At 49.3% G+C, this 8,143-nt stretch overlaps 1 long non-coding RNA gene across 1 annotated transcript in view; it reads left to right on the top strand.

Moving 5' to 3' along the window:
• Positions 1-615: 615 nt before the first annotated feature.
• Positions 616-8,143, top strand: part of LOC112447894 (uncharacterized) — a 29,932-nt gene continuing 22,404 nt past the window's right edge. Inside the window, exon 1 of the long non-coding RNA XR_003036163.2 lies at positions 616-1,245. This is a non-coding gene — a long non-coding RNA (uncharacterized lncRNA). The remainder of the gene's footprint in view (positions 1,246-8,143) is intronic.

Here is an 8,143-nt window from a genome sequence, read left to right as displayed (position 1 = left end):
TTTGATCCCTGGGTCGGGAAGATCCCCTGGAGAAGGGCATGCAACCCACTCCAGTATTCTTGCCTGGAGCATCCCATGGACAGAGGCGCCTAGTGGGCTACAGTCCATGGGGTTTCAAAGAGTCAGATGCAACTGAGTGGCTAACAAACACACACACACACATAAATGGAGTATAAGCTTTAAAATTTGTGAACCGTCTTGTTGTACACCTGAAACTTATATCATATTGCACACAATCTTACCTCAATAAAAAATAAAAAAGAACAGAGGGTTTTAGCTTCACCTCTCCTGCATTCCTATCCTTTTTATTTCTGCTCCTAGTCAGCATCCTGCTGAAGCTGACAGTTCAGGAAGAGAGACGATTAGATACAAGTGTTTTTCCTGCCAACGCCTCCCGGGGAACGTTCCTGAATATCCTTAGCCAGACGACCTCCCTTCTCTGCTGCAGATTGTTTTCTGCTATCAAATGTTCTGCCAGCTGTGGCAGCTGGAGTTCAAAGCTGTCCCCTTGCAACAGAGAGTGTCCTTGGTGGGCTTTCTGGAGAACAGATTAATGCCTGGCAGTATGTGGCTCTCCAGGCAGCAGCTCTGTGTTGGCTTTTTCAAGGCAAATAAGAATCTACCAGAAAGAGTGATAAATCCTCCCTGGCACCAAGCCCTCAACCTTGGCTTTCACAAACTTGCTTCTGTAGAGTGGGGAGTCATAATCTGAGTGTTTGCTCATCCAGAGCTATTCCTCTGGATGAACCCAGAGAGGGCCAAGCGTAGTGTGCCCTGTGCAAGACCCAGGCCTCTGACCTAAGCAGCTTTCAAGAAGACTTCACGTGGTTGTAATCTGTCTGCCTGTGTACTTGATCCTATAAACTGACAGTTGGTATAGAACGACCCTTGCTTTGAAGCTGGGGGACACAGTGGAACTGTCAGAATGGAATTATACAGATGTAATAATGGCCAGATATGGTTAAGTGAAAAGTGCAACTAAGTGGTTGGGCAGAAAAGTCTTGTCACCTGGGGTTGGGCTTTTCCAGATCATTTGAGTATGTCTAGCATGCATGGAACTTCACAGGAGGTGGGCCTGGGGCCTTGAGTCATGACAGCCCACCCTTCTGCTCCACGCCCTGTAAGAAGGTTGGCAACAATTCCAGCTGATGGGCTGATGCAGACAGAACAACTCAGCCCAGAGCCAGCTTCTACATGGTGGCAGACACACCTCCCACCACCGGTCACCACTGGCCTCAGTGGATGGTAAGCCTTGATGAGCCATTTCCTCTGAATCGACCTTGAGCTTGCTAAAACCATGTGCTAACTCTTACTCCTGATGACTTGTGCCCTACATTGGCAGGAATCCCTATTTACTGGCTGCTGTCCTCAGCCAAGAGACTGTCAGGGATGACTGACAGAGAGCACTTAGAGGGCCCGGTTATTGTTCTTCCTTTTTAAAAATTCTGGATATGAATCTTAGAGAAAGCACAAAAGCAATCCTAAGAGAGAACTCAGGTGAAGCCCTCTTAATTGGGTGAAATCAAGTCAATTGTTTTCTTGACTCAGAGGCTGGGATTCCTAACTAGACATGGAAGGAAATGAAGGAAGACTTGATAGGCTCTGTGACTGCACAGTGCTAACTGAAGAGGGTGGAATGCTCAGTAACACCTGCCTTCCAATCATCCTGATAGATCCTGTTTTCCAGAAATGCTCACACCGCTCTACATCCCACCTTCCACTGGTTTCTTACTATAGGACGTAGGGTTTTGCATGAAGGAATGCCCTCTGTGTTCCTTCTCTTTGGATCCCACAAGTCTTTGTAACTGTTTCCGCTAATAGAACATGGCGGAAGTGGTGCAGGGCGTCTTTGGAAATCAGATCAAAGTCCTAACAGTTTCTGCCTGGGTCTCCCTTGCTCTTGGGACACTTGCTGTAGAAACCTCACCACCATCATGGGAGGAAGCTGGGGCCACATGCAGAGGCCACGTGTGGGGGTTCCAACTGAAAGCCCATTGTGCCTGCATGGACTGTCAGACCTAGGAGAAAATGGTCTTCAGGTGGCCCCTTCCTCAATTTGACTCCCCAGCAGAGGCCCCAGACACCACGGGGCAGAGACAAGCTGCCTGCTGCTCCCTGTTTGAACTCCTGACCCATAGGAACCAGAAGAAGTAATAAAGGATTACTGTTGTTTTAAATCACAGGGTGACTCAGTCAACCATCTTATCCGAAGTAGTGGACACTTACTGGGCACGGGCCCTAGCGTGACCCCCTCCATGACCCCTTCTCATCTTCCTTTAAAGGAGGATGTGTGAGAGCCTGGTGTGTGGAGGGGGCTCAGGGAACAGGAATCACACGACTGTCACCAAAGGCAGCAGGCCTCTGTTCCTGGGCATGTCCTCCTGCTGCTAGTTTTAGCTCCACGGTGATTTGTTAAATCTGTTTATAGCGATGGTCAGGCCCGCCTCTAGGAATAACAAAGAAAAGGCGAATGGCTGGAGGGAGGAAAGTTTGGTGAGAAACACAGATACATGAGTTCCATAGGAATTCACAGACATGAGGGAATCCGTAAGAACCCTCATCTTAAAAAGAAATTTTTTTTTAAAAAGTTTTGTTGTGGACCATTTTAAATTCTTTATTGAATTTGAACCCCTATCTTTTAAGTGGCTTTCCTGTGCTGTGCTGTGCTTAGTCCTATCTGACTGTTTGTGACCCCATGGACTGCAGCCTGCTAGGCTCCTCTATCCATGGAGATTCTCCAGATAAGAATACTGTAGTGGGTTGCCTTGCCCCTCTCCAAGGGATCTTCCCAATCTAGGGATTGAACCCAAGTATCCCACATTGCAGACTGATTCTTAACCATCTGAGCCACCAGGGAAAGCCAAGAATACTCGAGTGGGTAGCCTATCTCTTCTCCAGGGGATCTTCCCTACCCAGGAATAGAACCAGGGTCTCCTGCACTGCAGGTGGATTCTTTACCAGCTGAGCTACTAGGGAAGCCCAAGTAATTTTCCTAGACCTCAAATAATTCTTAGCCCATTATGTCCATCACCACATTTCCAGGCATTCTGTATCTGCTGCCCCAGCCCCGCACCCAGGATACCAAGATAAAGAGTGAAATCTCTTCCTCTTTCTGAGGCAGGGGCTGACTGCTGTGTCCTCTCTGCAGCACGTGGCGTCAGCACGCCAGGGGTTTCCTTGGAGTGTGTCCTGGAAATGTGAGAAAGCATGCGAGGCATCTGACACCCCATTACCTAGAACTGAGTGTTTTCATGACATTCGCCCAGCTGTACCTTTATATAGTCATAGGGCACGGATATTATGCAGGTTCAAAGAGATTAAGCTTCCTTCCCCACCCAGCTGCTGGGGCATGATGCCTGGCATATGGAAGATGGATAGAGTTACTCACTCTGAAGGGTATTAGGAAACCTGTCTTGATTTTATTTTAGATTTTTAATAAGTAGCTCAGATCGTTGGCCATGGTTTGGGATGGGATGGCAGGCATCTGAAAGACAAATCCCACGTGTGGCGCCAGCTGGGGTGATCTGGGAGCAGGGAGTCTTGTTTGTTCAGCCACATTTAGCATCTCCAGTCAGGTGGAGGGGGGTGTCCCTGCCCCCTTGAATTGGGACACATGTTTGATTCCCTCTGGGAGGCCTGTTTCTTTGCTGGGGAGTCACGGACAGGCCTGACTCCCCTGCGCTCCCTTGTGTGGGGTCTTGAGCACATGGCCACTCTCCACTGGCTCTGGCTCCCTTCCTCTGGAGTTGCTCCATGAAGACTGTAACTCAAGTGAGTCTTGCAGTTGGATGCACTGCCCCTTGAAACATCTCTGGCAGCTCCTGGATTCCAGGAAGAGGCCTCCTCTCCCAGAGCTGCAGAGCTGAGTTGAAGGGGCCGCTTATGGGCCTGGCCTCTAGGGGAGGAGGGTTCTGTGGGGAAGTGACCTTGCTGCAGGAAGGCAGCCAGGAGCCAGGCAGGAGCTGGCCATGGAGGGACTTGCAGATTGGCTTGGGGTATGTGGGATAGAGGAACACACAGGGGGAAGGGCCAGTTCCAGGCCTTACTGTTGAGGGTAGCCACAGAGGTTGGGTGGCCCTCTCATTGGGATCATTGACCACAGGGGTCACACAGGTCCTGATGGCTCCATAGTGCCCATTGCAGAGCATGAGCAAGACTGGCTCTGGGGACAGTCAGAGATCCCAAGATGTGGGCACAGAGTGGCCTTTCTTCTCCAGCAGTCTTGCTACTGTGGCTGGAGGGGAACCCACTAGAGTGGAGTTGGGAGGTGAGAGAGATGGAATGGGGAGGGGGATATGGAGTGGAGGAGATGAAGATTGTCAGGGAAGTGGATGGAAGGTGGAGCTGGGGGAGGTGATGGGGTGGGATGAGGGTGGAAAAGATGGGATGGGAGAGGTAAAAGTGGGAAGGAGGGCAAGGTAGGGGCATTTCTAGTTCCAGGTGAGACAGCCCTACCTAGGACAGGTCCGACAATCTCCATTTCCTTTCTGCCCTGATGTTCTGTGACTTAAACAGCAACTAGGAAAGCTGATGCAAAACTCTCAGGACAGCACAGAAGGAAACCAAATTTCACATTCATTGACAGCTGAAGCCTAGGTGAGGCGGTGACACTATGGGGTGGAGGCTCTGGGCTGGGCCCCTTCTCTCAGAAAGCTCACCTACCTTGGCCCATGTGCCCCTGCAGCACCCAGACCTGGCGGGTCTTGGGCACAGGCTCTGTGGGTAGCCCTGATACTTGGGGGTGCTTTTCATGGCACAAGAGCTGTCTGAGGCCATGACCAGCTTTGTGGTGCTGCTCTGATCTCACACCCTGCTGGAGGACAGGCCTCCTACCCCTCTGCACAAATGGGTGGAAAGGTGCCCCTCCTGCATTGACAGAAAGCAGCTTGGCCTCCAGGATGGAAGAGAGCCCTTGGTGTCTTTCTCAAATTCATCCCCATTTGGGATGAAACTTTTGAGGTTTGGGAAAGCCATGCTGCCTCTTGGATTATGGGGTTTTCCTGGTGGCTCAGATGGTAAAGAGTCTGCCTGCAACACAGGAGACCTGGGTTCAATTCCTGGGTTTGGGAGATTCCTTGGAGAAGAGAATGACAACCCCACTGCAGTATTCCTGCCTGGAGAATTCCCATGAACAGAGGAGCCTGGTGGGCTACAGTTCATGGGGTTGCAAAGAGTCAGACACAACTGAGCAACTAACACTTTTCACTTCCTAGGTTTGGGAAAGCCATACTGCCTCTTGGATTACGACTGTCTCCTTTGCTGCATATATTTCACTCCTTAGTTGGATGTGGAGGATGTGGATCCTCTAAGGAATCTAGGGTGCTGACATCCTTATCCATCTGGATAACTTGTAGAACAGGCCCTGAGAGGTCTGTGCTAGAGAGGACTGGGAGGTTGAGCACCTTCAAGCAGAGTGGAGGAGAGCATCTCTCAAGCCTAGTTCAGGCTGTTGATGTTTTCGGGGCCACCAGGGCTGGGCATAGGGGAGCAAGTGGATGGCTGTGTTCGGGTTCTGATGTGGCTGAGTTTTGGCCTCTGAGGGGAGCCGAGCCCCTGGGATCCCAGCGCTGACGTGGGCTCCAGTCGCATCAAGGGGAAGCGTGACTCAGAGGAGTACCTGGTAATGCAAGCACTCCTGGCCTGTCTCCAGTGACTGTGTTGGGAAATCTGGGTCAGTGTAGCTGGGCCTGGGTGAGGTGGCCGTGGTGGTTAAGTGCCCACAGCTTTGAGGGCACTATCTGGGCCATGTACTTTTGGCTTTTTGCCCCCTTACCAGAGTCTGCAGCACTGAATACACCCGCTGCCTTCAGTTGTCCAACAGCCCCTACCACCCTGCCCTGGGCAGTCCATCTGGGAGCCTCTTGTGATCTCTCACTTACAGTTAGTTTTATGTGTTAATTTACCTGGACCAGGGGTGCTTAAATGTTTTGTCAAACATGATCCTGGGTGCACCTGGGAGGGTATTTCTGGATAAGATTAGCACTTGAATCTGTAGGCTGAATAAAGCAGATTACTTCTCCAGTATGGTGGGCCTCATCCAACCAGTTGAAGGTCTGAATAGAACAGAAAGGCGAAGTAACAGAGAATCTTTTCGTCCTGATTATTGGGCTGGGGCATCAGTCTTTCACTGCCTTTGGACTCAGGCTGAAATACTGGCTCTTCTTCAGTCTCAAGTCTTCCAGCCTTCAGACTGGAACTTCCACCATCACTTTTCCTGGGATTCAAACCAGAACTACAGCATCAGCTCTCCTGGGTTTCTAGCTAGCTGTCTGCAGATCTTGGGTCTTGTCAGCCTCTGTGATGATAGGATCCAATTCTTTATAATAAAACTCTGCATGTGTGTCTATGCCCTATAGGTTCCATTTCTCTGAAGATCCCTGGCTAATCCACTCAGTATTCTTCATCACTAAATTCATGGCCCTCATGCCTGCTCCCTACTTGGGCCTGGGACAAAGACGCAAAGCTGCCCTCTATGCCCAGGTGTTAGGATGGGACAGTGGACAGGCCTGGTCACCCCATAACAAGGCTTAGCTTTATATGGGAGGCCACTGCAGGCCCAGTCATGGCAGAAGCAATATTCAGCAGATACCCTTGCATGTCTAAGGGCTTACAAAAATTTATAAATCCTAGCAAGGACATTTTTGCTAAATGATGACCTAAAGTTAATCTGGATTTCTTGGGAGAAGCCTAAAATATGAGAGCATAATAGAGAAGTTTAGATGTAGTTTGGATAGAAAGCTGAGAGTCCTTTTACTCCTGCACAATTTGAGTCTCAGATGGTGCTAGCTACCTTATTTCCTGAGTGTGGGAAGTGTGGGAAGGGAATAAGAAATTTTATTTTAAAGAAGTGCTAATCTACCACATGAGTTTGACACAAGATCCATCTGAAAACAAAGGAAGCAAAATAAATAAATAAAGTATATTTAAATCTGAAAGTTGGGGTTGTGGGGCTGGCAGTTCCAGTAGCATTCACATTTACAAAGAGTATTTGGAAATCCTTTAAGGAGGAGCTGTATGAGAGGTTATAACACACACACACACACACACACACGCACGCACATATGCATGCACATCCACACACAGACAGCCCACCTATACTATTTATGTGTTGATGCTGCCTTTCTGAAAGCACTTTGAAATTTGCTGGCGTGTGGTGATGTAAGTCTAGGAACTTGTAACAGGCCCTTCTACGAAAGCATGTTTATGACACTGCAGATGACAGAGTGAGAGCTGGGAGACTTCTTTTTATTCTTTTTTTTTTTAATTTATTTTTTAATTGGAGGATAATTGTTTTATAGTATGTTGGTTTCTTCCATACAATGAGAATCAGTTGTAACTATATATATATATATATATATATATATATATATCCCTCCCTCTTGGCCTCCCTCCCATCCTCCCACCCCTCCCCACTTCCCACCCCTCTAGGTTGTCACAGCACTGGGCTGGGCTTCCTGTATTACACAGCAGTTTCCCACTAGCTACCTATATTACACAAGCCAGTGTATATACGCAAATGCTACTCTCTCAATTCCCAACACCCTCTCCTTCCCCCGCTGTGTCCACAGTTTGTTCTGTCCACATCTGCATCTCACTTCTGATGAAACCACTGCCAACAGAGGACAGTGAGCACAAGAAGCAGCAGCACAAATGCAAAAGTCAAAGCGAGAGCTGAGGGCCGGCTCCATCTGCAACCAGATCAGGATGGAAAGCTCTGGGCATTTCCAGGCTCAGACTTATGGCTTTGCTGCTGGTGATCAGAGCAGAGGGCCATCCCCATGCTCAGAGAACCCTCCTGTCCTCCCTCAGGCATTTAGTCCATTCTCACTGACTCAGAGCTAAAATGCCTCTTTGCCTTAAATATCTCGGGAGGGAGACATGACTTTGGTCTCGGTTGTGTCCTTCTGGCCGCTTCCTCCAGCCACTAGCAAAGCTCCCATTTTGTGAGGCTGATGGTTCCAGCTGTGAGATGAGTCTCACTAAATAGTTTATGAGAAATGGCTATTTTTATGTGAGCAGAAAAGGTCAGTTCCTGGAAAGCTGGGGCAGCCCCTGTGTTAGCAGATGAAAGAATCGCTCCAGGAAGCTGCCGCCCTCGGGCTGGTCCTCACTTCACTGAAGCCACTGCCCAACCACTGGGAGA

Source organism: Bos taurus, chromosome 8 (genome assembly GCF_002263795.3).
Source record: "Bos taurus isolate L1 Dominette 01449 registration number 42190680 breed Hereford chromosome 8, ARS-UCD2.0, whole genome shotgun sequence".
Lineage (NCBI taxonomy): Eukaryota > Metazoa > Chordata > Mammalia > Artiodactyla > Bovidae > Bos > Bos taurus.
The sequence above is the reverse complement of the archived record's forward strand: the minus strand, read 5'-3'. Positions and strand labels throughout refer to the sequence as shown.